At 38.8% G+C, this 26,514-nt stretch overlaps 1 protein-coding gene, 1 long non-coding RNA gene and 1 pseudogene across 26 annotated transcripts in view; 1 reads left to right on the top strand and 2 right to left on the bottom strand.

Moving 5' to 3' along the window:
- Window positions 1–20,652, bottom strand: part of LOC108593164 (oxysterol-binding protein-related protein 9 pseudogene) — a 72,867-nt pseudogene extending 52,215 nt beyond the window's left edge. The window contains exon 1 of the transcript XR_013521770.1: window positions 20,421–20,652. The product of XR_013521770.1 is annotated as an oxysterol-binding protein-related protein 9 pseudogene (transcript). The remainder of the gene's footprint in view (window positions 1–20,420) is intronic.
- Window positions 1–26,514, bottom strand: part of GRIP1 (glutamate receptor interacting protein 1) — a 726,295-nt gene that overhangs the window by 275,297 nt on the left and 424,484 nt on the right. The gene's annotated exons all lie outside the window — the stretch shown is intronic.
- Window positions 20,758–26,514, top strand: part of LOC118144216 (uncharacterized) — a 54,699-nt gene continuing 48,942 nt past the window's right edge. The window contains exons 1-2 of the long non-coding RNA XR_004728763.3: window positions 20,758–21,037; window positions 21,420–21,615. This is a non-coding gene — a long non-coding RNA (uncharacterized LOC118144216). The remainder of the gene's footprint in view (window positions 21,038–21,419; window positions 21,616–26,514) is intronic.

The raw sequence follows: 26,514 nt of genomic DNA, 5'->3' as shown, positions 1-26,514 counted from the left end.
TGAAAGATTAATTAAGATACATCTTTCCCCAAGTATGACCCCATGCCATTTGAGTGGAGCTGATTCTCTCTGCGGATTTGATGAAGAGGTTGCAGAGACCTAGTTCTAGCCAATCAGAGCACTGGATCCCCTGGGTGCAATGACTGGTTCAGAGTTGAGTCCTTCCCTCAGACACAGCAGGACTCACCTTGAGGCCCTTTGTTGGAACTTTTACAAAGGAAGAAAATCTCCTTCTGCTAGTCTTGGAGATAGGAGGGTGTAAGGACTCTGTGGGGAGAAGCCTGCCTGCCTGCCTGGGAATGAAGGTGGGAAGGAAAATGAGAGGACCGGAGAGCAGGAGTGCAGGGAGGAGGCTAGGGAAGAGACAGAGAGAGGGAGAAAGGAAAGAGAGATTTGTTTGTGAATTCTAACACTTGATCATTCAGAAATAGTTGTGCCCAGAGCTATAAGGGCAATGACAGCAGCACTAACGAACCACAAGATGAGCATTGAGAAGAAACCTCCTAACTCTGCTTGGAGAAGCTGGGGAAAACTGTAGCTACCTGGCACCTGCGCATCGTCACTATTCTTCAAATGACATCTTTTCGGAGCAGGCTTTCTCTAGACCCCTTATTTATTCTACATAGACTGTGATCGCGCAGATACCAGGGAACATGGCTTGGTAATATTATATCTCCTAGTGCTGATCACTGTGCCTCTTAGGAGGAATATACATGATGCCTTCAATACAAATTCCTTGAGTGTCCCTGTGTACCTAGCCCTCCAGTGAAAGCAGCGTTCTGAACAGGACTCCAACACTGCGCTGCTTTCAAGGGATTCCCCACAACTAACATATACAAGGAGCCAGCCTTCAGAAGGAAATCTAAAATAACTTGTTCCTTTTCTCATTTTCCCTCCTCCTCTCCCACTGTCCCCGCCCTTCTAGTCTTGTTAACCCCTCATTGGAATTTAATACAATGTCACCGTGCCATTTATCAGAAAGCTTTGCCAATTTAGGCCCAGTTTCCCTGTTGTATACTCTCCAAATGCCTTGTAATTTTCCTTCATATAAATGAAGCACCTCTCAACCACGGGCAAATTTGCTTCTTTCCTGAGGTTATGTGACAAGATCTAGAGCTATTTTTGATTGTCACAGCTGGGGAAGAGACTGCTGTTGGCATCTAGTGGTTAGAGGCCAGGGATGCTGCTGAACACCTTGCAATGCCCAGGACAGCTCCCACAACAAAGAATGATCTGGCCCAAAATGTCAATAGGGCTGAAGTGAAGCACACCTTACACAAAACATCACAGTTTAGAGTTATGCATCTATTTTTTACCCCACTAAACTGTGAATTCCAAAAGGGCAGGGACTAAATCTGTTTTGCACCATTTTATTCCCAAAGACTCACAAGTAATCGGTATGCAACAATCAATTTTGAATGCCAACATTGGAGGAATGCTACATCTATTCTCTGAAACAGAATACACCATTCAGGTAATTTTTTCTTCTTTACTGCAAGTACGCATATTAGCATACGAAATTTAATTCTCTGTTTTCATTTATCATATTCTAGAAACAAAAGTTCTGAACTGCATGGCTGGAGTTTGGCTTAATTGCGGAGGCTCTATTGCATATAAAAATATTTGTTTTAGCACATTAGGATATTCTTGGGAAGTTGACAAGACATATTAAAATGAATGGGCTTGGCTGCAGCAGTCCCTCACGCTCTGCAGCACATAGTGCTGACAAGCCTTAACAACACAAATGGCATGAAGCCTAACTCATATGATGACCAGCATTTCACAAAGTTATCGAAGTGGCACTATCATGTTCCTGAAGCAAAAGATGATACAAGCTCCTATACTTCACATCTGCTCTCTAATGACAATAAGCTTGGATTCCACTGAGCTGTGTCTTCAATGACTGGTAGTTCTAAAGCCTCTTATTATAATCTTGAGTCATAATATTTGCTTTAAAGCTTTTACTCAAGTGAACCTTCAAATGTGATTTTAGCATAGAAGTCAATTTCTGGAAGAGCTACAATGTAAAAACATCGGGAAAAGAACATGGTTAATTATTAAACCAAATCTGAAGCAATGTACTAAAATAACACTTAAAAGCATGTTACAAACCACACTGGACTTACTTTCATCCAGAAATGTTTGCTTTCTCTATGAGGCAGCGTATTCTTTAAATATACATAGAGCTTTAATTTGAAAGAATACTAACCCATTTATCTATTATATTCCTATGTTGAAATTTTGTGTGAGAAAATACATCAAGATTCTAGTTTCATATAGCTTAATTTTACCTTTAACAAAACTCACAAGCCAGTTTTTGTTCTTGTTTTCCCTGAAAGTCTTTGAATCTCTGGTTTTTACTCTGTCAAGTATAAGCCAGGGCTTGTGGGCCTTTAGGCACCTTATTTTTTTTCTTTTAATTAATTAATTTATTTATTTTGCAGCTACAATATCCAAGGTTCTTTCTACTAGGTATTGAAGAGAATATAAAAAATTCAGACCTGGGTGTAGTGGCTCACACTTGTAATCTCGGCACTTTGGGAGGCTGAGGCAAGTGGATCACTTGAGGCCAGAAGTTCAAGGACAGCCTGGGCAACATGGTGAAACCCTATTTCTACTAAAAATACAAAAATTATCTGGGCGTGGTGGTGCATACCTATAATCCCAGGTACTTAGGAGTCTGAGACACAAGAATCCTTGAACCTGGGAGGCAGAGATTAAGCTAAGTTCCCCACTGCACTCCAGCCTAGGCGACAGAGTGAGACTTTGTCTCAAGGGGGGAAAAAAATCAGAATCCCTGTCCTCAAATCCAAACTCTCAGTCTCTCTGGATTTGGATTTTTTTTTTCCCTCTGGCCTCTTCCCTTAATGAGCTAAAGTTCTTATGGGGCAAAATAACATGGACTTTAGTGCTTGATGTGTGTGTGTGTGTGTGTGTGTGTGTGTGTGTGTGTGTGTGTGTGCTCGCGCGCACGCATGCGTGCATGTGTGTGTGTATTATATACATATTTTTGAGTGAAGAATGAATCTCATTTGACAGGTGAGAAAAGTAAGGCTTGGAGACGTTAGTTGAAAACACTTTAAAATGGAGGCTATCTTCCTGGATGACTTAAGGTCATACATTCAAAAGTTAGTTGCTCTACCATTATGAGACTGTCCATGAGGGCATGGACATAACAGCAGTGAGCAGAGACTCAGAGTGTTTCAGTTATTCTCTAATGAATCAAAGCAATAGTCTGCTTCTGCATCTCACTGCACTTTCAATGCAATAAAAGATGCTCTCGAATAGGTGAAAGCCTCTATTGAAGAACTGTCTATTCCTAGGATTTTACTGAGTTTACACTGCAGACAAGGAAAGGCCAGAAAGCATTTCTGCAAAACCAAATCTCCATTTTTGTTGGCTATATTTATTGAGATGATTTTAGTAATAATAGATGAAAAAATTAAAGCTTGCTTTCTTTTTTTTGAGACAGAGTTTTGCTCTTGTTCCCTAGGATAGAGTGCAATGGCACGATCTCACTCACTGCAACCTCTGCCTCCTAGGTTCAAGCAATTCTCCTGCCTTAGCCAACCGAGTAGCTGGGATCACAGGCATCCACCACCATACCCAGCTAATTTTTGTATTTTTAGTAGAGATGGAGATTTACCATGTTGGCTAGGTTGGTCTTGAACTCCTGATCTCAAGTGATCCACCTGCCCAGCCTCCCAAACTGCTAGGATTACAGGCGTGAATTGCCTGGCCAAAACTATCTGTAACTCTAATGACAGTAAGCAAATCAGGAAAGCTAATATTTTCTTGGGCATGGCCTTGATTGAAAAATCACTGAAGCTGGGGTTATTCCTTATTCATTTTTGTTCCCTACCCAGCATCTTGTACATTATAAGCACTTGTTAAATATTTGTTCATTGATTCTGCTTACCGCTCTAATAAGAGATCTTAAAGGTGGTATTCAAATAGAATATGAAAACCTACTAACCAAAAAATACTACTTATATCTAACCTTTTCAGTGACTATAATAGAACTGCTAAAGTCATAGCGAGTATACTCCTGTTTTCGTTGCTGCCATTTGCCTCCATTTAGCAAGTAGTAAGAGGCAAGATTTCTCTTTCTCTCCGTCTATTTTAATATAAAGCCCATCAACTGTCATCATCTAACTTTCTGTGTAATAAACGGAAAAAGACAAGCAATATTATGCTTATTATTATGGCAGACTGATGACAAATTACAGCATAGTGGTCCTACCATGTGAGTTAGTTGATATAGAAATTTCTGTCTAAGCAGAGGATTTTCACAAGGTGTGTATTTTAATTTGACAGAACTGGAGAAGAAGATGTAACACTGAATATGTGCCAAGGGCTGGCTGCATATTTTTATGCATTATTTTGTTTAAGACACATATAACCCTATGAGGTAGGTATTCCTTCCTACAGAAGCTCATAGTGGGAAATAACATGTGGGACTGTGAAGGGGAGGGAAGAATACTGAGAGGATCTCAGGAGCCTGTCTCCTACCAAGGCTTCCAAGATGGCATTTAGCTCCTTGGTTATTTGACCATGGTTCTCATCTTTGGCCCTCTCCCTTGTAGGTGTAGAAACTTGCATCATCAGCAAGTCAAGAATGGTCCCATTTCTCAAAGATGAGAAATGTATCACCAAACTGAGAAGACGAGTATAATGAGACTGATGGATGTATAATAAGACATTTGTTGTTACAGGTATAGAACACTTGCTATAAACAGAACTTCATGGGAGACAAAATGAAACCAGAAGGTCACAAGGCCAAGTAGAAAATGGAAACAAAATAAGCTTTATCTAAAGGGATGGCAAAGCCATTGTAACTGGAGCCCTTGGAGACCTCAGCAACAACCCCTCTCTTCTTTACATCCGGGATGATCTAGCTATTGGGCTTGGAACACTTGAAGATCACTAGCTAAGGTATCTTCTCTTTCCTGGATGGTGCCAATGTTTCCTTCTACCATCCTTTTTCCCATACTTCCTTCCCCTAAAAGGAAGGGTTCTTCCCTTTTTTCCGGTGAGAACCAACTTCCATTCTAATGAACACTTTCCTTATTGATTTGTATAGACACATTTGGTCAGGTTACAGTCAGGTCTTGCTTTTTAAAGTTCTTTGGTCTCATGTTGAAAAAATGGTTCTTAATCTCTTGGGAGTTATAAACTCTTTTAGTAATGTTTTGAAATACAAAGACATATATAAATGCAAATACATATAATTTTGAGGGACTTCAAGATTCTTAGAAACTGATACTGGAATCCAAGTTTTAAAACCATTGCTTATGATAACTGTGTGTATTCCTGCTCTGATCCATTAATGTAGTGATAAGGTGGATCAGGGTCTATGAGGGACCTATAATCCTTATGAATTGGGATCGATTCTATTTTATAAAAAAGAAAACTGAAGCTCCGCGTTTAAGTGACTTGCTTAAGGGCCAGTGAGGTCAGAATACAGAATTTGTCAGTCTCTATAGCAGGTATAAGAATATCTGTAACTTTTTTCTTTTCTTTTCTTTTCTTTTTTTTGGGGGGTGGGGGGACAGGGTCTCTCACCATTGCCCAGGCTGGAGTGCAGTGACAGGATCCTGGCTCACCGAAGCCTTGATCTCCAGGGCTCAAGTGATCCTCCTACTTCAGCTTCCCACGTAGCTGGAACTACATGTTTGTGCCACCATGCCCAGCTTGTGTGTGTGTGTGTGTGTGTGTGTGTATTAGAATGTATCTATCTATCTATCTATCTATCTATTGAGATAGGGTTTTGCCATGTTGCCCAGCCTGGTCTTGAACTCTTAAGCTCAAGTAATTCTCCCACTTGGCCTCCTCAAGTGCTGGGATTATAGGCATGGGCTAATGTGCCCAGCTGAATGCTTGTAACTTTAAAGATCACTCTTTAAAAATAAAAATTTCAACATAAATTCAAATTCAAAAATCCAGAAAGAGAATATGGAGAGAGAGGGGAATGAGCATTTGTAACTTTTGTGTACCTGAGGATGGCCACGTTTTTTCCTTTAAGTCAGTAAAGAAATGGATTAACTTGCCACTATCTGCATTTTACAGAAGAGTAGGAACTTCCCGAGGTTAAATAATTTGCCCAGACTTCTTTAACTATAAGTTACACAACTAGAATTTGAAGTAGGTAACTAAGAGGTTGTATTTCATAAGCTGTGCTCTTACCCCTCTGCTACGTGGCCTCTGGCCACAGCCTAAGCAATTTCTGGCTTCACTCATTTCTATTGGCAAGGTCTTAACTGAAGTTGCCAAAGGCAGTCAAATAACATACATTAAGCACACTTGAGAGTGTGATTGTGCAGAAACACTAAAACTTCAAGGTCAAAAGAGTCAGAGTCCAGGATAACCCTCAGGTGGACGAGAGGCATATGATTCACATCCTTTCCTTCAGTTTTTCAGAGACATAAAATGGTTTATGTTTGACTTCAAGAATGGTGTATTTTTGTATTTTCTTTGTGTGTTGTGTTATATTTCATTAGGCAACAAAGGCTTCTTTTCTTCCCCTCATGGTAATAAGTAGTGATTAATCACAATCACCTGTCACACTTAACTTCGTATTCATTCCATAAAAAGATTTTCCATATGTTCCAATATGAAATTTACATGTTAATGTTCATAGAAAAAGAAGTATAGCAGTATGTGTTGCATTTTTTTCCACTATGAAAACCATTTTCAGGAATTTAGACTTAAATAATCATTTCTTTTATGAGACTAGCTCTAAAGCTACATATAAATTTTGAAATCTATAGTATTACTTGGCAATTTTAGTGCTTTACATTTTGCAGCCAATCATGGAAGACTTGTTTTTATAGCTTTCTCTGCAGAGTCATCTTAATTATAGGGAAATCCCTTAACAAATGGCTTTCCATTTACAGTGCTTCCGCTAGAATCTAAAGTTGGTTTTATTGGAAATGATAAAAAATCACTCTTCCTGAGACACAGAGTTAATCAGAACTGGAAATGAACTAAGTTCTTTTAGAACTTAGCTTTAGAAAAAAAATTAAATTGATCATATTCTTCCCTTTTAAACACTTTATCCCAAAGACGTTTAACACAGTAGTACTATTCTCATGACTATAATTCCAGCACTTTGGGAGGCTGAGGTAGGAAGACAGTTAAGCCTAGGGATTCAAGACCAGCCTAAGCAACATAGCGAGACCCCATGTCTATAAAAAATTTTTTAAATTAGCTGGGCATGGTGATGCATGCTAGTAGTCCTAGCTACTTGTGGGGGCTGAGGAAAATCTCTCTGATTTTCAGAATCTTAAGAAAATGTTTCAAGGCAAAAGAAATAGTATAGATTATCTAATTCAGTCCACGTATTTAACTGAATATGAGTTTCACCCAATTTACAGAACTAGTGATAGATCTGGGACTAGAACCCCTGCCTATGGGCTATCATTTGTACCATTTCAGGCACATTCTGCTTCCAACATTGGACCCTTCTTATGCTTTCTGTAAAACCCACATTGGTGGGAGAGATCTCTGGACCCAATGACATAAATTTCTTTTAGTCTTTCTTTATAGTATCTAGACAACCTGACATCATATTATTTGTTCATTTGGCTGTTGCTTATCTCCTTCAAAGAATATAAACTCCATGAGGACAAATAATCTGTGACCTCTAATGGTGTCTGGCATATAGCACTCAATAAATAACTTTTAACATGGAGTTTCAAGTTTAACCTTAAACATTCTTGTTTAAAATATATTGTTTGGGACAGGTTCAGTGGCTCATGCCTGTAATTCCAGCACTTCGGGAGGCTGAGGTGGGAAGATGGTTGAGGCCAGGAGTTCAAGACCAGCCTAAGCAACATAGCGAGACCTCCATCTCTACAAACAATTTTTAAAAATTAGATGGGCATGGTAATGCATGCTTGTAGTTCTAGCTACTTGTGGGGGCTGAGGCAAGAGGATCATTTGAGCCCAGGAGTTCAAGGTTACAGCAAACTGTGATCATATCGCTGCACTCCAGCCTGGATGACATAGTGAGAACCTGTCTCTAATAGAAAAAGAAAAAAAAATTTTTTTACATCACATCTTACTTCCCAAAGTATCCACATTTGCTCTGATTGGTGTTTTAAATAATTAATTCTTAATGTTTTCAGGGAAGAATAATTATTGAACAAGATAAGGAATCATCAAAATAAAACATGGTAAATTCTATTACATTAAAGGCTTCAACTCAACAGAAAGCCACCATAAAGACATTGTAAATATAAACCACAAATCACAAGAAGAAAATTGCAACACACATAAGAAACAAAGGATTAGTATCCAGAATACAAAAATAACTTCTACAAGTCAGTAATGAAAATAAACACCAGTTACCCAATAAAAAATGGTAAAAGATATATATTTTAAAGAAGAGAAAACAAAAATTATTTATGGCCAACAATGACCAATAAAAGTAAGATTAGCTATTCAACCTCTTTAGTAATCAGGGAAATGCACACTAAAAACCATCATGATATATGCCGAGTCTAATATAAAGCAGGAACTCAGACATTTGTATACCTGTGTTCATACAGCACTGTTCACAACAGCCAGTTGGTGGAAGCAACCCTACTGTCCAGAAATAGATGAATGGATAAACAAAATATTCCGTTTACAAATAACTTACAATAGAACATTAGCCTTAAAAAAGGAAGGAAGTCTTGTCACACGCTATAACATAGCTAAACTTTGATGATATTATGCTAAGTGAAAAAAGCCAGGCACAAAAGGACAAACACCGTATGGTTCCATTTCTGTGAGGCATCTGGAGTCGTCAAATTTATAGACACTGAAAGAGAATAGTAGTTACCAGGGGGTGACGGGAGAGGGAATGGGGAGTTATTGTTTAAGGGGTAGAGTTTCAGCTTGAAATGAGGAAAAAAGGTCTGGAAATAGATTGTGGTAATGGTTGCACAACAATATGAATGTACTTAATGCCTCTGAACTGTGCACTTAAATATGGTTAAAATAGTAAAGTTTGTTGTGACTGTTTTACCAACAACCACAAAGAATAAACCACAATGAGATAACACTTTATATCCACTTGATTGAAAACAAAATCAAACTTCCAACAACAGCAAGCATCTGTTAATTGCTATGGATTGAATTGGGTCTCCTATCCACCCTAAATTCAAATGCTGAACCCTAACCTCCCCTCTCCTTGACCATTTCACAATATGACTGTACTGAATATAGGGCTTTTAAGGAGCTGATTAAGGTGATAATTAGGTCATAATCATCAAGCTCTTATCCAATAGAGCTGGTGCCTTTCTAAAACAGGGAGAGGCACCAGATCTGTCTGCCTCTCTCTGTCTCTCTGTGCCACATGAGGACATGAAGAGAAGGTGGCCATATGCAAGCCAGGAAAAGAGACCTCACCAGAAAAACAAATCCAGCTGGAACCTTGATCTCAGACTTTCCAGCCTCCAGAACTGTGAGAAAATAAATTTCTTTTGTCTAAGCTGCCCAGTCTATGACCTATTATTATGACAGCCTGAGCAATGGGTATCACATGCTGCTGATGGGAGGGGAAACAGAACGGTCTGGCCTGGCCTAGCACACTTGCACTGGTGCATATCCATAACCCAGCCAGGCCGCTACATGGCGTTCATTCTAGGGAACCTAGCACGTGTGTAACATGAGACAAGTACAGGGAAGTTAACTGGGGCATCATTTGTACTGGAAAAAATTTGGAAACAACCGCAATGTACACTGACAGGAAAGTAGAAACTGTTTTTAAAAAATGGGTAAATAATAAGTTTAAAAACACAGGACAACATTACCTTTGGGAAGATAAAGGATGATAAAATCTTTGAGGGGTGTAGAGGAACTTCACATAGTTAAAAATATTCTGTATTTTAAGCTGGGTGATAGGCATGTGAATGCCTTCTTTTTTAAAACATACATATATTAATCTACATACTCTTATTTTACACACCCAGTATATGTATTAACAATTAAAGTAAATAAATGAAAATATGTAAAATTCAAAGCATATAGCTTAATTTCATTAATCTTGGTCCAGAACTTTTGTTAATAATTTTATATCTCTTCTCTTGTTATCTTCATATGCTTTTTAAAAAGTTTACATAAGTTAAACCAGTAAAAGTATTGTGCTCAACTTAAAAATTTCAACTTCTTATTTTATTCATTCAAAACATGAGCCCCTGGGAACCAATTTTCCATAAAGACTGCAGAATCCTCTACTGATTTCCCAAGTCCTCCCAGCCTTTCTCAGCTCTGTTACACAATTTTCCAGCATACGTGTCTATCATACGATAATGCAGAAGAGAGAGAAATGGAAGGTCATAAATAAACAGAGTGTAAAACTTCAAGTTTCAGGGCATAACCGGGACAGATAACTAGGCAAGCAAAATTCTGATATAATAAATTACTTGAACAGCCTGAAAGAGTCAGCTACATAAATCACAATTTTACCAGAAGTGCTACAAAATCCATGCTGGCTACCAAATGCACTGTGAACACTAAGAACTCTTTTGTATGCTGTCAGCCAAGACTCCACATGGTGTATGTAAAGTCTGAGGGCCATTTAGATATATGCCACAGTCTTCTCTATATACAATGATCAAGAACAACTGTCCCTCTCAGAATGAAAATATAGTTGTTCTCATGAAAACAGTTTATTTTTGTTATGGCTTGGGTGAGAGTGATGGTGAGTTATTAGAGTGAGAGTAAAAGGTTACGAATGTTGAAACCTCTAAGAAATACCATATTTTGCATTTTATTCCACAAATTATTTTGGGGGTTCTGATGATGCTGCATATAACTGTTTTAGGTGCATTCACATTTATCACTTTATGTAATCTGCAATATATCACACTCGATAGGTATTCCTTCTCCTATTTTGTACATTAAAAAAGAGAAAGAGGTTAAATAACCTGCCCAGGTTTACAATGTGGGCAGCTGAGTGTTAAAATTCCAACCTAGTTCTTCTTAATCCAACCCCAGTACTGTGGTCACTGTACTGTTTCTTACTGCCTGCACCCCCCAATGGTTTTTATAATGACAGACAAAATAGGTAACAAGTCAAGGGCTAATCAGCAAGGCTCCTTGCTTCTTTCCCCAGTTTAAGGGCTTTTCTCAGCTTTTTGGCTATATTCCTACTCGTTAGTTTTTAGTAAGATTAACCAAGAAATAAAATACAAAATCAATTGTGTCAATGTAGGTCCTTCTTTAAAGGTCAGATCATCATGTCTAAGTCAGTCTTTGGATCTCTTTTCTTTTCTCTTGGTCTCAGTTTTACATCCTACAGCTTTTTTTTTTTTTTTTTTTTTTAGTTTTTTTTTTTTATTGCATTTTAGGTTTTGGGGTACATGTGCAGAGCATGCAATACAGTTGCATAGGTACACACAGGGCAGTGTGTTTTGTTTGCTTTCTCCCCTTCACCCACATTTGGTATTTCTCCCCTGGCAATCCCTCCCCACCTCCCCCTCCCACTGGCCCTCCCCTTTTCCCCCTATAGACCCCAGTGTTTAGTACTCCCCTCTCTGTGTCCATGTGTTCTCATTTTTCATCACCCGCCTATGAGTGAGAATATGCGGTGTTTCATTTTCTGTTCTTGTGTCAGTTTGCTGAGAATGATGTTCTCCAGATTCAACCATGTCCCTATAAACGACACGAAATCCTACAGCTTAACTTGTAACACACCCAAAGTGCATATGACGTAGTGCTGACCTACAGCCAGAGTTGTGACAGTGCCTACATAAAAAACCAGGGACAATACTCAACAGCTCTGTGCCTTTGGGCACTTTACATAACCTCCTGTGTTTCAGTTTCTTGGTGAAATGGGGATAATACCTCACAGTTTGGTTATGAGAATCAAATAATATAATGTATTAGGTTGGTGCAAATGTAATTGCAGTTTAATAGATAAAGCCGTGTAGTCAATCCTGGCATATAATAAGAGGCTAATAAATGTTTGGCATTACTATTAGTAGCAGATATAATATATATGTATACACATATGTATATATGCATATATATTTGCAATATATGCCTAATAAATGTCAGGTGTTCCTATTACTATTAGTATATGACTGTTAGTAGAGTAGTACTATTAGTACTTGACTACTCTACTAACAGTCGTATACTAATAGTAATAGGAATACCTAACATTTATTCACATATATTGCAAATACTATGACTATGCTACTACTAGTGAACTCAGGTGCCATGTGGGGTGGCAAGGGGTGAGCACTGAGGCAGAAAAGCATTAGGGAGACCTTCTGGAAGAGGCTGAGCTTATGTTTCAAAGGGTAAGCAGAAATTAGCTATAGAAAGAAGATGTGTGTATTTGGGGAGGGCATTCCAGGAAACAGGGAAGGACATTTGTGAAAGCACACAGCATAAAACACCAAAATGTTCAGGCTAGATGCGTGAGGGAGGAAATCAGGGATAGATCGCAGTACAGTGAGAGGAGCAGAGATCAAAATCAAGTGGGTCCATTAAGGACTGGGTGGCAAGTAGAAAACGACTCTTTCAGGTAGGTGGGTTGTGAAGAGATTAAATAGTTATTCCAGGAGTTAGAAAGAACCACAGAAAACACTGATAAATAATCCAGCATAAAATGTCCTTTTGAACTATCATCACAATCTTACTTCATTTTTTAATTTTTTTGAATTTTCTAATATAAAAGTGTAAAATTTCAGAGATACAAGTTGTAAGCAACATTGGCTTCAAATATCCTCATTGCCATTTTTCTATTAAAAATTACCAATGCATGAATATGAGCAAAAACTATTCTTTCATGATGCATATGAGCAACTAGATGCGTTTAGTTCAAGCACAGTTACATTTACAGAATTAAAATGGAAGCTGAGACAAGCTCTGAGGAAACAGAACTACACAACATAATTTTTTATCCATCCTGAATGACCATCAACCCCTTGAACATACGCTGTGCCTTTCCACATACTTGTACCTCTCTCTAGAATGTTCTTCACCCCTTTCTTTCTGGCCTAATATCTTCTACTTGGTCTTCAAAATTCAGCTGAAGGGTCACTCCTTCTGAAAGCCTCCACCAACCTTCCAATCTGCTCTAGATGCTTGTTCTCTTGGTCCCAAAGCACCTCATGCATATTTCCATCTCAGCACTTTCCACACTGTAGTATAATTGTTGCTGTTATGCTTATTTGAATTACTCATAATCTATGAGGTTTTTGAAGACAGGAATCACAGTTACTCAGAAGAGATACCAGGCCTGGCTCTATCCCTCTAATTCCAAGCACATTACTTAGCACAAATTAGGCATTAAATAAAAATATGCAGTTTGTTGGTTCAACATCAGACACAGATTGAAAACTAAATTGATCATCCCTAGAATAACAAGATGCCTTTTAAACAGATTGCTGATATCTCCATCTGAAACTTCAAATAGATTATATGGCCAAATATCCCAGAGATACTCAAGCTAGGAGAAAAGACGCAACAATGTCTCTCAAAGTTGATTTTGAGAGTGGTAAGAATGTTTACCTTCTTATGTCCATTAAAACTCCTTTGGTTTCCATATCAGTCCACCTTCAAATCAATAGTTATGATTTTTCATTATTGAGAAAGAAGAACAACTCTCACAACTACGAAACAGGCCATTATAGCATTACTGGATCATTTTCTCCACACACAAACATAAAAAACTAAAAGAGAAATATTCAAAAAATTAATGTTTCATGCAAAAACCATTCTGGGTTTTATCATAATATTTCAAGAAAACAACCTCTCTGGTTCACCCAAAACACATTTTCTGTAGAAAGGAAAACATTTGACTTTTAAAGCAAAAAACAGACAAAACATTGTCTGGAAATAGTTCGTAAACCCCATTGGGGGAAAATTCCTTATACAACAAGAACAGAACAACACTACAGTGAATTAGACAATGACAAAAACCAGTGCAAGAGTGTCAATAACTGTTTCTTATTCTAGAGGATGCCCCATATTTCTGTGCAAATTTCTATGCTAGAGCAGGCTGAGTATTAAGTACACATAGTTCAGTCATATTTTCTCATTTCAGACAAACATGGCTTTATCTGACACACTGAGGTAGTAATCCTTTAGGATAATTTGTCGGTTTAGTTCCATTCACTTAAGTATGCCAGGCTCTGTGGAAATGGTAGTAACCAGGACAGCACTGATGCCTCCCAGAACTCACAGAAACAGACGTCTGCTGTCAAATGAGGCGAGGCACAAAGACGAGCACAGGTGCTACCACTACCCAGGGGAAGGGCAACTAAGCTGGTCGGTGGGGGCTTTGACAAAACCATGTGCGACATCTGAGAGGAGCTTTAAGGGATAAGCCTAAATAAGTGAGACTGGAGGAGGAAGTGGTGGGCCTGAATTCCCAATCACATTCTTTTTTTTTTTTTTGTACTTTAAGTTCTGGGGTACATACACAGAGCGTGCAGGTTTGTTACATAGGATACACGTGCCATGGTGGTTTGCTGCATCCATCACCCCATCACCTATATTAGGTATTTCTTCTAATGCTATCCCTCCTATCCCCCCACCCCCTTCTATCCCTCTCCTAGCTCCCACCCACGGACAGGCCCCGGTGTATGATGTTCCCCTCCCTGTGTCCATGTGTTCTTATTGTTCAACTCCCACTTATGAGTGAGAACATGTGGTGTTTGGTTTTCTGTTCTTGTGTCATGGGCATGTGCAGGAGAATCACTTGAATCTGGGAGGTGGAGGTTACACCATAAAAGTTTAAAATTTCAGAGATAAAAGTTGTAAAAACACCTGCTTCAAATATCCTTTTTGCCACTTTTCTATTAAAAGTTAGAATGCATGAAAATGAGCAAAAGCTCTTCTTTCATGTCACATATCAGCAACTGGATGAATTTAGTGCAAACACAGTTATACTAGTAGAACTACAATGGAAGCTGAGACAAACTCTGAGGAAATGTTAGTTCTTCGAATTCATATAAGTTAATTCAAAAGAATCCTGAGAATTTTGTAAAGACCTGGAGGAATTCCCAAGGGCATTAATTCTGTGGGTCACCTCTCACTCTTTCTCCCCTCGGCCATGCCGTATAAGGACTACAGTGCTACCATCACCCAGCACTGTTCAGATCATGTCCCTACCGAACCTGTGCGACGTAGAAATAAGTATTACCTTAAAAGTGAGGGACAGAGTTATAGTTTCTATAACAGCCTGACTGCCAATAGAAAGGGTATCCTGAATGGAAAAAATAAATATCATAATGCTGTAGACTGCTTCATTCTTCAACAGAATTGAATGTGTGCCCTCAGTGCCAAGTTACAAGGTGAATTACAAGGCTAAACAAGACACAGAGCTTGGATGACCTTATCCATCTAGTGGGGGAGAGAAACCTTATCCATCTAGTGGGGGAGAGAAGCCAGTGGACAGGTTCTTACAATACAGTGTTAAATGCCATCCTGGGGGATGTGACAGGTGCCAAGGGAAAACACAACAGAAACAACTAAACCAGTCTTTGCAGGGAGGACGGTGTTGTCGGGAAAGTGACATGTAAATCGAGGCCAGAAAGAAGAGTTTCCAGAAGAAAAGGGAGATGAAGAGGAGAGAACTCCACCCTCCGGCTAGAGAGAACAGCATGTGAAAGGCAGGAAGGCAGCATGTGCATGGTGCATTCTATGGGCTGGCAGTAGTTCAGTAGTTCAGGACTGCTAGAAAGGAGTACAGTGGAAGGAGAGAGGGAGAGAGAGAGAGAGAGAGAGAGAGAGTCAGTGTGTGTGTGTGTGTGTGTGTGTGTGTGTGCGCGCGCACGCGCACGCGCGCATCTGTGGTAGGGCAGAAATTGGAGCTAGAATGTTAGGTAAGAGAGCCATGTCATCAGTGAGACTATATTAAAGTGTCCGAGCCTTATCCACAGGATGATGTGGAGCCATCATAGTGTCTTCCGCACACAAATGACAGAAGCAGATTCCAGGAAGATTCCTGGAAGAACCCTGTGGGTGGAGGGTAGAGAAAAGGTTGAAAAGGATCAGCCAGAGCACAGAAGGGCAGTTGGGAATCTGATCTAAGTAATCCAAAGGCTAACATTTGCAAATTATATACAATGATTCTAAAATCCAATTGGAAGGATAAATGAATAACAATAGGCATACCTCCTTCCTAACCCTTCACCCCATCCCAACTAAGATATCTAGTATAATTAAAATATACCATGACAATAGTACAGAAATAATGCAGATGAATAAATGGAACAAAAAGACCAGAAGTAAGCCTAAGTATATATAATTAAGGTTATTATAAAGGAAGCAAGTGGAATTTATTTTTAAAAAACAAGTAATAACAAAGTATATTCTAGACAAAGATTTAAATACACACAAAAAAGTAAAGGCAATTCATAAAAGAAAAGCAGATGCAAAATAAACACAGATACCAATTATTACCCAGCAGATTAGCAAGGATTAAAGAAATTCATAATATCCAGGGGCACTGAGATTATGGAGGAATAAGGACCCTTCACTACATTGGTAGGAGTGTTTAAACAGGCACGTCCTTTCTGGAAGACAGTTTAACAAAATGAACTAAAACTTCTAAAATGTGCTTTCTGTTTTACCCAGAAACTGTATTCCTAGAAATGCATCCTAAGGAAAGAACTAGACAGCTACCCAAAGATGTACGTATCACAGTGGCAATAATAACATTCTGCATAATAAATATATTAGTGATAACCAAAATGCCTTGATAGAGACAATGAAATATTATAGAACCACTTAATGTAAGGATACAGAACTACTTTAACAACGTGAAATGATAGCCACAAATATCAGTACATAAATAAACAAGGTTATGGCATAGTGGGGATAGTATAATTCTGAAATATGTATTTGCATGGAAAAAGGGGAATTTTATATAGAATCATTAATAATAGTTTGGTGTTAAGAATTATGATTAGTTTTGGTATTATTATTATTATTTAGTATTAATTTGAAGTAGAGTCTTGCTTTGTCACCCAGGCTCTTAGCTTGCTGCAGCCTCCACCTCCCTGGCTCAAGTGATCCTCCCACCTCAGCCTCCCTAGTAGCTGAGACTACAAGTGTGCACCGTCATGCCCAGCTAATTTTTAAATTTTTTGTAAAGATAGGGGTCTCACTATATGCCCAGCTGGTCTTGAACCCCTGGACTCAAGCAATCCTCCTGCCTCATCCTCCAAAATGCTGGGATTACAGGTGTGAGCCACTATGCCTGGAATGGTTTCTGCTTTATCCTTATGTATTTTCTGAAATTTTCTTGCCATATATATTAGTCCATTTTCATACTGCTGTTATAGACATATCTGAGACTAGGACGATAAAGAGGTTTAATTGGACTTACATCCTACATGGCTCCAGAGGCCTCAGAATCATGGTGGGAGGCAAAAGGCACTTCTTACATGGCAGCAGCAAGAGAAAAATGAGGAAGATAGAGAAGCAGAAACCCTTGATAAATCCATCAGATCTCATGAGACTTAATCTCTACCATGAGAACAGTGTGGGGGTAACTGAACCCATGATTCAAATGATCTCCCACCGGGTGCCTCCCACAACACATGGTAGTTATAGGAGTACAATTCACGATGAGATGTGGGTGGGGACACAGGGCCAAACCATATTACCATGAGTACATACTACTCTTATAATCAGGAAAAACATAGAGACTCCATTTTTCCTTTTGTAAAGAAGTGCCAAGAATAACATTGATGGTGGAGTTAATAACTCCAGAGAAACCAGGGAAAGAGCAATTGCCTGTATCACATTTCAGGCCATTAGCAAGTGTCTGCTCCACAGCCTCTTCTCTGTGGAGCCAAAAGAAAAACAGATACAGAAAAACTCCTTCTACCACCAAACCTCAAAAGAGGATTGAAAATCCTTGTCAGGAAAACCACCAGTATTATTCAATAAATTACAACATATTTTGCACTTCAATTGCACAGATATAGACATTTCACACTCGATCTCCATATCACACCTCTGCATTTATCAAACCATGTCAAATATTATAACCAGATAACTCAGCATAAAGAAACACAATTTTATCTTATGTTGGACTATATCTGACTTGCAAGAATTCTCATTTATTCATTTAATTCTGTTTTTGCAATTATGAAACAATAAAAAGCTGTTTCATCTATTTTAATGTTGTATATCAAGTAGGGGAATAATATACTATGGTAAATGTTTTCATAATAGTCTAAAATCAGTAGCAATATATGCCACTTTGGTTTTGTAATATATAGTTTTTCCATACTCTTGTTTACATTAGCATACAGCCTTTAAAAGATGAAGTTTAGTGGAAGAGCAGGCATTTTTACTGGTAGTAATGGTATTTCTACTAATATAGATGAGTTATCAGATGAATTTATTTCCCCAATGGCTTTATGGTCAATCAACCACAAATTCAGATTCATACCCAGTTTTAGTTGTATAATGGTATTTTTTCAACTTCTACAAATCACACTTTTTAAATGAGAAATATTGAAATACTGGAGTGGACTAATTGAATTTTTCTGCCATTTGCATAGTATAGAGTTTTTAAATTATGGAGCTCATATAGTACAATCTCCTCATCTTATTGACAAGGAAACGAAAGCCCAGAGAAAGTAAGCAGCAATTCTCGTATCCTAACATCATTAACAGACTGGAAACCAGACCTTAAATCACCTGATCTCTATTACAGTGTTTTCTTCATTGCTCTACAGAAAGTCTGAGGACCTTATATGTGCAACAATTTACAGAACGTTCTCTCATTCATTGAGGACGTATTATCACTTACCATAATAACCATGTGAAGTGAGCATTATTATTATTCTTTTTACAAAGAGATAACTTTGGCTTTGAGAATTTAAGTGAACTTCGTAACACTTTTAGTCATGAAGTCCAATGCTTTAGATTTCAAAGCCGGAGCTTTGCCATTCAAATCAATGCTGGGATGTGTTTTCTGTAATTAACTCCCAATTAAAAGCAATCCATTGCCAGAAAAGTTTTGGAAGTATAAAACTACATAAGAATCTTATAAAAAGATTCATGAATTTCAAGACAATTGTTTTCTAAAGAAAAAATTTTTTAGAATATATTTCTTCTCAAAGCATCAGCTTTCTATAGATAATTAAAAATTGAACTCAGAGAATAATGAAAGCTTACCACTATTTGACTTAGCAAGAAATTCCAGAGGACTCTGATCCAGGTTAACCTTTGTATCATTAATATCAGCAGGCTCATAGCTTAAGTGAAAATCATCAATGTAAGCATCTAAGGCTTCAGAGGCAGAGAAATACAGCTTTTCTTTATACTGTATGGAGCCATCAGTATTAAAGGATATGTTGTTCAGTATTAAAGTTGCTGGAAGATAAGATTCAGAAGTGTTAAACTGATGTTTCTTAACTGACTCTGCCATGGCTTTCTCAAAATGGGCCACAATGTCCATTCATCTTTCAAGAAATTCTAAATACAAAGAAAGGTATGTAATATTTCAGTTAAGTAGAAATGGATAATACTCATGAAATCCTTGCTAATCTTTCACGTGTAATTACTTATTACAAATGAAATTACTCTATCTCTCTTTATGCTTTATGTATACTTGACTTTCAAGAATGTTCATGGACTAATAGATGATCAGTTTCATTGGCATGACTGCAGGTGTAAACCATGTTTCAGAAATATATTTCGGAGAAGGTCAGGCGTAGTGGCTCACGACTGTAATCCCAGCACTTTGAGAGGCCAAGGCGGGTGGAACACTTCAGGTCAGGAGTTCAGACCAGCCTGGCCAACATGGCAAAACTCTGTCTCTGTCTCCACTAAAAATACAAAATAGCTGGGCATGGTGGCATGTATGCCTGTAGTCCCAGCGACTTGGGAGGCTGAGGCGGGAGAATTGCTTGAAGCCGGAACATAGCCTTGCTAGGTGAAGCATATAATAGAGGTACTGCTTTCCTTTTCAGTTTTACTTGATTAAACAAGTGTTCTGGAATCTTGAGATATTTTTATTTGCTACATTAAAACAGGGCAATCCTCCAGTATCACATCCTAGTTTTTTCATTCCCTTTGCCTGTCCCCAGACCATAGATGGGACAAGGAAAGCCACATATAAATTCAAGATGAAAGAAGGGGGCCCTGGCACAACAGTGATGGCAAACAGAGACCAGGTAGCAAGAAGAGGTGAGTGCTGAAAGGAACAGAATTCAGGGGAGAGGGTGTCCTCTGATGGGCTACTCTGGCCTTAGCACAGGAGTTCAGCAGCCATAGACCTCTTTATTCTCACCTTATATCAATCACTTACTCTTAAAGGTTGGTACAATTAGTACTCTCATTTTCCAGATGAAAAAGTGGTGGTACACAGAGATTAAGTGACCTGTCCAAAGCTACAGACTAGGGAAGCAACAGCCAGGCTGAACTCCAGCAAAGGATTCCGACCCTGAACTTACCGTTGTGCTACAGTCCCGCCTCATGTGTGCGGGAACTGCCCAGATGACCTGTGATCTCTACACATTCACCACAAGTAGCATGCATCAATGTCTGCCAAAATTGGGCGCTGAGGTTCTGTGGTCTCTAATTTTTCCAATATACATAGAGTATTCATTGGTAAGTGTGGAGCAAAACGCCATTCATGTGATAATAACATACGCATAAGTACCAAGAGTAAATACTTACTTTATCAGTCCTTTGGAATTTAGGTGGACATGTTGTACTTTCAGAATGTTACATTATACGACATCATAATACCTAAAATTTGCATCTGTGGAATATTTTTTAGTTTCTTCTAATGTACAAAAGTTTTTGAGAACCAGAAGAAAATTGTGACTCACCTTCCTGCAAGAACGCACTTTATCAGACAGAGGCAATGGGTTCCAGGATTCCTGAGACTTGCTCACGGTCCCACTGCATCTGAATTCTAGACTAAGAATTTTTGTCTAAAGAAACTGACAGAAGTGAAAAGAAAGGAAGAGAAAGAAGTCTAACAAGGATAAAAGAAAAACAAGAAGATCCTTTACAGGGATGGAACGAACCAATCTGATGTCACATATTCTTAAGAGATATAATGGTAAAAAATCTTTTGACTTTAGAGGCCCTGTTCAAAAGGTACTTTGTAAATCATGATCGTCTCCTTCCTCCTCCTCCTCTGGATTTGTCAGTATGAATTAGTTACTATTACAGATCAAAGACAATGGGCTTTGGAACTAAAGAGACCTGGGTTAAGTTCAGTTTGTCTACTAGCTGTGGGCCCTAATCCCCTTCTCTACTATGTAATTCCTGTATTTTAAATTCTGCTTAATAATCCTTAGGCCTTGCAGAGTAACTGGCTATGTTTGATTTGCTGGTGCTTTGCACTAGCATGGCCATTTCAGGGGTAAGATATTGGAATACTTTGAAAATAGTTGCTAAAGCTGCTTCCCTCCACCCTCTCTCCCGCTTCCCATCACCAGTGCCTTCCTGCTACCCGGGCCCTGGCCAACCTCACCAGAAGCCTTCAGACCTGCTCATGACCCAGCAACTTAAGGGGCACCATCTGACTTCACAGATCCTCCTCCCAGCTATGGCTCCTGTCCATTCTGTCTGGTTGGTGCCTGGCCATACAGATTAAGTGTTTTGAATATCATCCCAGAGGGGCCGTGGTATGCAGTTAAGTGTTTTTCCCTTACTCATCCTTTAGTGCTTTGCCTTTCTCTATTCTGCATATGTATCATGATTTGACCAAATGATCACTGAGAATATGGCTTCTTTCTTCTCTAAGCTCCAACAAAATAAGGAATAGATGTAATCTATAGCTTCCAGCTTACGACAGTTGCTTTATAAATGTTTGCTGAATTTAACTTCAGCCAAAATACTCCATTCACCATAAAGCATTCCAGTGACTGGTGCAGTTGGTAAAAATGTTCTGAAAGATGGAGTCTGCTGGGTTTATTGGTAGCTGCTGGAAGCAACAAAATAGGCAACTAGAGCAATATATTCAGATCACCAATTTAATCAGATAATGGCTGAATGCACAGCAAGTGGGAATTTGATGAGAGAGTCGGTGAGATTATCATTCATGTTAGTAATATTTTTGAGGCTCACTGCTGGCAAACCTTTAACACCAGACTGACCACTATATTTCCACAACTCACAGTCCAATTTTAACTGGAGATTTAAAGATGATTTCTATATCCACTTAGTTGCATGAACAAGACTATAAAGAAAAGTTGATAAACATTTCTAAAACAATCTAGAAAATCAATGTGTAAGATATGCCAGTGCTCCTGATAATTGTACACTATAAACAAGTTTATTTTGTGACTTTCCTTTTATCACATATGTGGGAAAATGTAAATTCATTGTCATGGCTTTTCACTATATAGGCTCATAAGGGGCTAAGCAAAGAAGAAAGTGAATGTTCTTGTAGTTTAAAAAGCAAGAAAACCATATGCAATAGCTTTAAAAAAGGGGAAAAAATCAATATATTTCCTAACTGTAAATCAAATAAAATTGCAGATTGTTTGGATATTTTCCCTAGCAATTTCATGTTTGAAGTTGGTCTGGCTTGATTCTCTTTGATAGTATTTTGAACAATGTATTTATCCTATAAAATCCTCAGGGTACATGCATCTACCAGAAGGCAACCCAATTCCTGAAGAATAGACAATATTTCAAGTAGGAAGACTAGAGAAAGCCATCAGCTCTGTATCCCTTATAACCTTAGGCTAAATAAAACTCGGTCAAATAAGCGGAGTCCCTCAAGCCTGGGCAGAAAAAAATGTCCAGAGATTTGTACTAAGTTCAGTTTCTCTCTCTCATTCAATTCAATTAAACATACAATTATTGACTGCCAATGTGCAAGGAACCATGCTAAGCACCATATAGGGATACAGTGATGGGGCAGGCATTACTTCCCTCACAAGGAGCTTGTAGCCCAGTAGGAAAGATAAAAGCAGCACATAAATGAATGTAACCCAAGGAAAGGCATGCTAAATGCCATCGAGCATCTCCAAGAGTGGCTGAAACACAGAGAAGAGAGAAATTACTTGTTTGATAAAAATGGGGCAAGTTTCATTTTAGACAGCATAGGTAAACAAGGACATGAAAAAGAGGTAAGTTTCAGACACATGGAAATGAAGAAAATGGATATGTCAGGAAGAAGAAACACAATCAAAGAAATTAAATAGTATAAATAGTAAAACCACACACATATGTATATTAGATTTCCCTGGGTTCCTTTTCTTCTCTGGAAGAGGCGGCTGGAAATTCTCTGTTATGAACCAAAGTGGTGAGTTTTAGGGTTAGGTATTATATCTACTCTACAGAAAGGGTAAACAGAGCCTCTGAAAGTTTGTAAAGATTCTAGGAGAATATGTCTAGCAAGTGATAGAGATTCCCAGTACACCACAATGCCCACTTAGCCTGTCTTCTCCAACAGCAGCTGAATGAAGCCAGTGCCATCTCCATTGTCCACTTCCTTCCAAATGCCCAGCGGTGGGTAGCTCCCCATTCAAGTGAGGGCATCCCATCCCACCTGTTCAGTTCTCAGAAATCTCTGCCTCAGTTTAAGACATTGATAGAAGAATACTTTAAAAAGTCTATTTGGGTCATCTGCCAATGGGATCTCATGGGCCCGTCTATCTATCTGTATGTCAGGCTGCTTGGGGAAGACATGCAGCACCAATAAAAATCTTGTGAGCTTTTTCCAAAGAAATTAGTAAGCAAATAAAGTATATTTTATGAGACAGATAGTATCTTAAGTATTCTCAGTCTGACTCAAGAAATTATGAGCCCTCAAAAATCAAGCTGTGAGCATGTCATGTTATGGAATTTGAATTTTTGTAGAATATGGTAAGATAGTTGCGTACGTTTTCTCAGTAGAAAATACCTAACGGAAACATCTCACACATTTTCTTAATCACCAGACACTGTGACCAATAATACCTTCTTTGAAGATAGCTTACACATGCTGGTCACTATGATTAACTATCAGCATTTAGACCATTAGCTGATCTTAATGGTCAAAAATGAGCAATAGAAGAAACCGGTGTTTGAAACGCACAGGGCATAGGAATGGGAAACCCTATACTCTTGAGGGTTCAACTCTTCCTTCAAATTACTACATCTCATTTATTCAACAAATCTTTACTGTCAATGTAGAAAGGTAATAAATGGCAGAGGTTAGGAGTCTGGCTCTGACACCACACTAACCAGCTTCAAAACGAGCAGCACCACCTTGGGCAAACTACTTAACTTCCCTTTCCCTAAATTGCTTCATCTCTAAAATGGTCATGGTAAAAATGCCCAACTCACAGCACTGCTATAAGGACTAAAAGGGTTAATATGAGTAAAACAGTTAAGACAATATGTACATAGTACTAATGTACATAGTAATTATTGTTGCCTGCTATAACCCCGATGATGTGCCAGCTCCTCCTATCAGAACATTCATTTCCTATCATGATGCATGGTATTTTTGGTTTTAGGGAACTCCACCCTGCCTAGTCAACAGGTGGTATAGCAACCCTGGAAAATTAAGCACCAATAAAATAAACTTAGAATTTCATTCACTTTATCCATTTATCTCCTTAAATTTACATTCCATAGATGAAGGGATTATCCTAACACAGAATCGATACTTGGTTTATTTCACACACCGGAATCATCTGTAGAGCCCAGGAAAGCCTGAGGCTGGAGGAGAGGCATCAGCAAAAATGAAACTATTTCCTAAATCTTAAGCTTTGAGAGCTAGTGTGTTATGCTCTAGGGACTGCTTTTCTCCCAATGCCATTTAGCTTTCCCCTCCCAACATTCTCAATTCCTCTTTAATTCCAAATCAAAATACTCACAATTGTTCTTTAACGTAGATATGAGCACTTCAGTAAAAATAGCTGCTGAAAGACTTTAAAAGATTTTATTCACTTTAATACACCATGACTAATTGGGGAAAAGAGTAAACAAGCACATTAGGATTATGTCCGCAGGCCTATAACTGTTTCCCGGCACACTGGCAACATGTTAAGCAGAATTTTACAATACTGGGTAATGAGAAAAAAAATTCATTTGCTTGGTGAAAATCTCTATGGACCTAATTTTAAGGAGGAGGAAGGGGAGCTTTTATTCATTTTTTTCTAAACTAAATAATATCATCCATCACTTCTAAATACATTTTTTTAATTAAGAAAAAAAATACTAGAATGAAGAAGGGACCACATGAGCTGCCCAGATCCATTTCCTACCGTAATGTACATCACATTTTGAGAGTTTTCTCAGTGGAGGTTGTGGCATCTAGAAATACTTGCGAGAAAAATTTAAATACTGGAGGCAAAGGGGGTTTGGAGTATGTCAAAATTTAATGGAAGAAAAGCATTCTGCCTTTTGGGAAAGGTGATTCTTCTTAATGAAAAATCAAATGGCTTGAAACAAATTCTTATTTCACTACATCCCTAGGCAAAGTCCTATAGTAGATGCTATGGGAGTGAAATGGGTTGGCTGTGTCCCCACCAAAATCTCATCTCAAATTATAATCCCCAGATGTAGAGGAAGGGCTCTCTTAGGAGGTGACTGAATCATGGGGGTGGTTTCCCCTGTGCTGTTCTCCTGATAGTGAGTTCTCATGGGATCTGATGGTTTCATACACGGCAGTTTCCTCTGGGCTTTTCTTTCTGAACTGTTGCCATCTAAAACATGCCTGCTTCCCCTTCCACCATGAAAAGCTTCCTGAGGCCTCCCCAGCCATACGGAACTGTGAGGCAATTAAACCTCTTTCCTTTATAAATTACGCAGTCTTGGGTATTTCCTTCCTTCCTTCCTTCCTTCCTTCCTTCCTTCCTTCCTTCCTTCCTTCCTTCCTTCCTTCCTTCTTTCCTTCCTTCTTTCTCCTTCCTTCCTTCCCTCCTTCCCTCCTTCCCTCCTTCCCTCCTTCCCTCCTTCCCTCCTTCCTTCCTTCCTTCCTTCCTTCCTTCCTTCCTTCCTTCCTTCCTTCCTTCCTTTCTTCCTTTCTTTCTTTCTTTTTTTGAGATAGAGTTTCATTCTTGTTGTCCAGGCTAAAGTACAATGGTGTGATCTTGGCTCAGACTCACTGTAACCTCCACCTGCTGGGTTCAAGTGACTTCCCTGCCTCAGCATCCCAAGTAGCTGGGATTACAGGCATGTACCACCATGCCTGACTAATTTTGTATTTTTAGTAGAGACGGGGTTTCTCCAGGTGGCTCAGGCTGGTCTTGAACCCCTGACCTCAAGTGATCTGCCCGTCTCTGCCTCTCAAAGTGCTGGGATTACAGGCGTGAGCCACTGCACCTGGCAGTCTTGGGTATTTCTTCATAGCAGTGTGAACGTTGACTAATGCAGAGAAAACAAGGAAATTTAGGAGATAAAATCTCTTGCCTTCATGGAGATTCTAATGCAATGGGAGAGAAGAAAAATGTGTTTGAAAGTTAGCAGTAGGCACAGGACAGGTCATGTTAGGCTGTCAATGAGTAGAGCCAACAAGTCAATAAGTAGAGGCTCTTCACAGCGGGCACTAGAAAGCATCTCCCTGCTGATCTGAGTGGCCATGTCCCCATC

The sequence above is a fragment of the Callithrix jacchus genome, chromosome 9, assembly GCF_049354715.1.
Source record: "Callithrix jacchus isolate 240 chromosome 9, calJac240_pri, whole genome shotgun sequence".
Classification (NCBI taxonomy): domain Eukaryota; kingdom Metazoa; phylum Chordata; class Mammalia; order Primates; family Cebidae; genus Callithrix; species Callithrix jacchus.
This window is presented reverse-complemented; position numbering and strand designations above follow the sequence as displayed.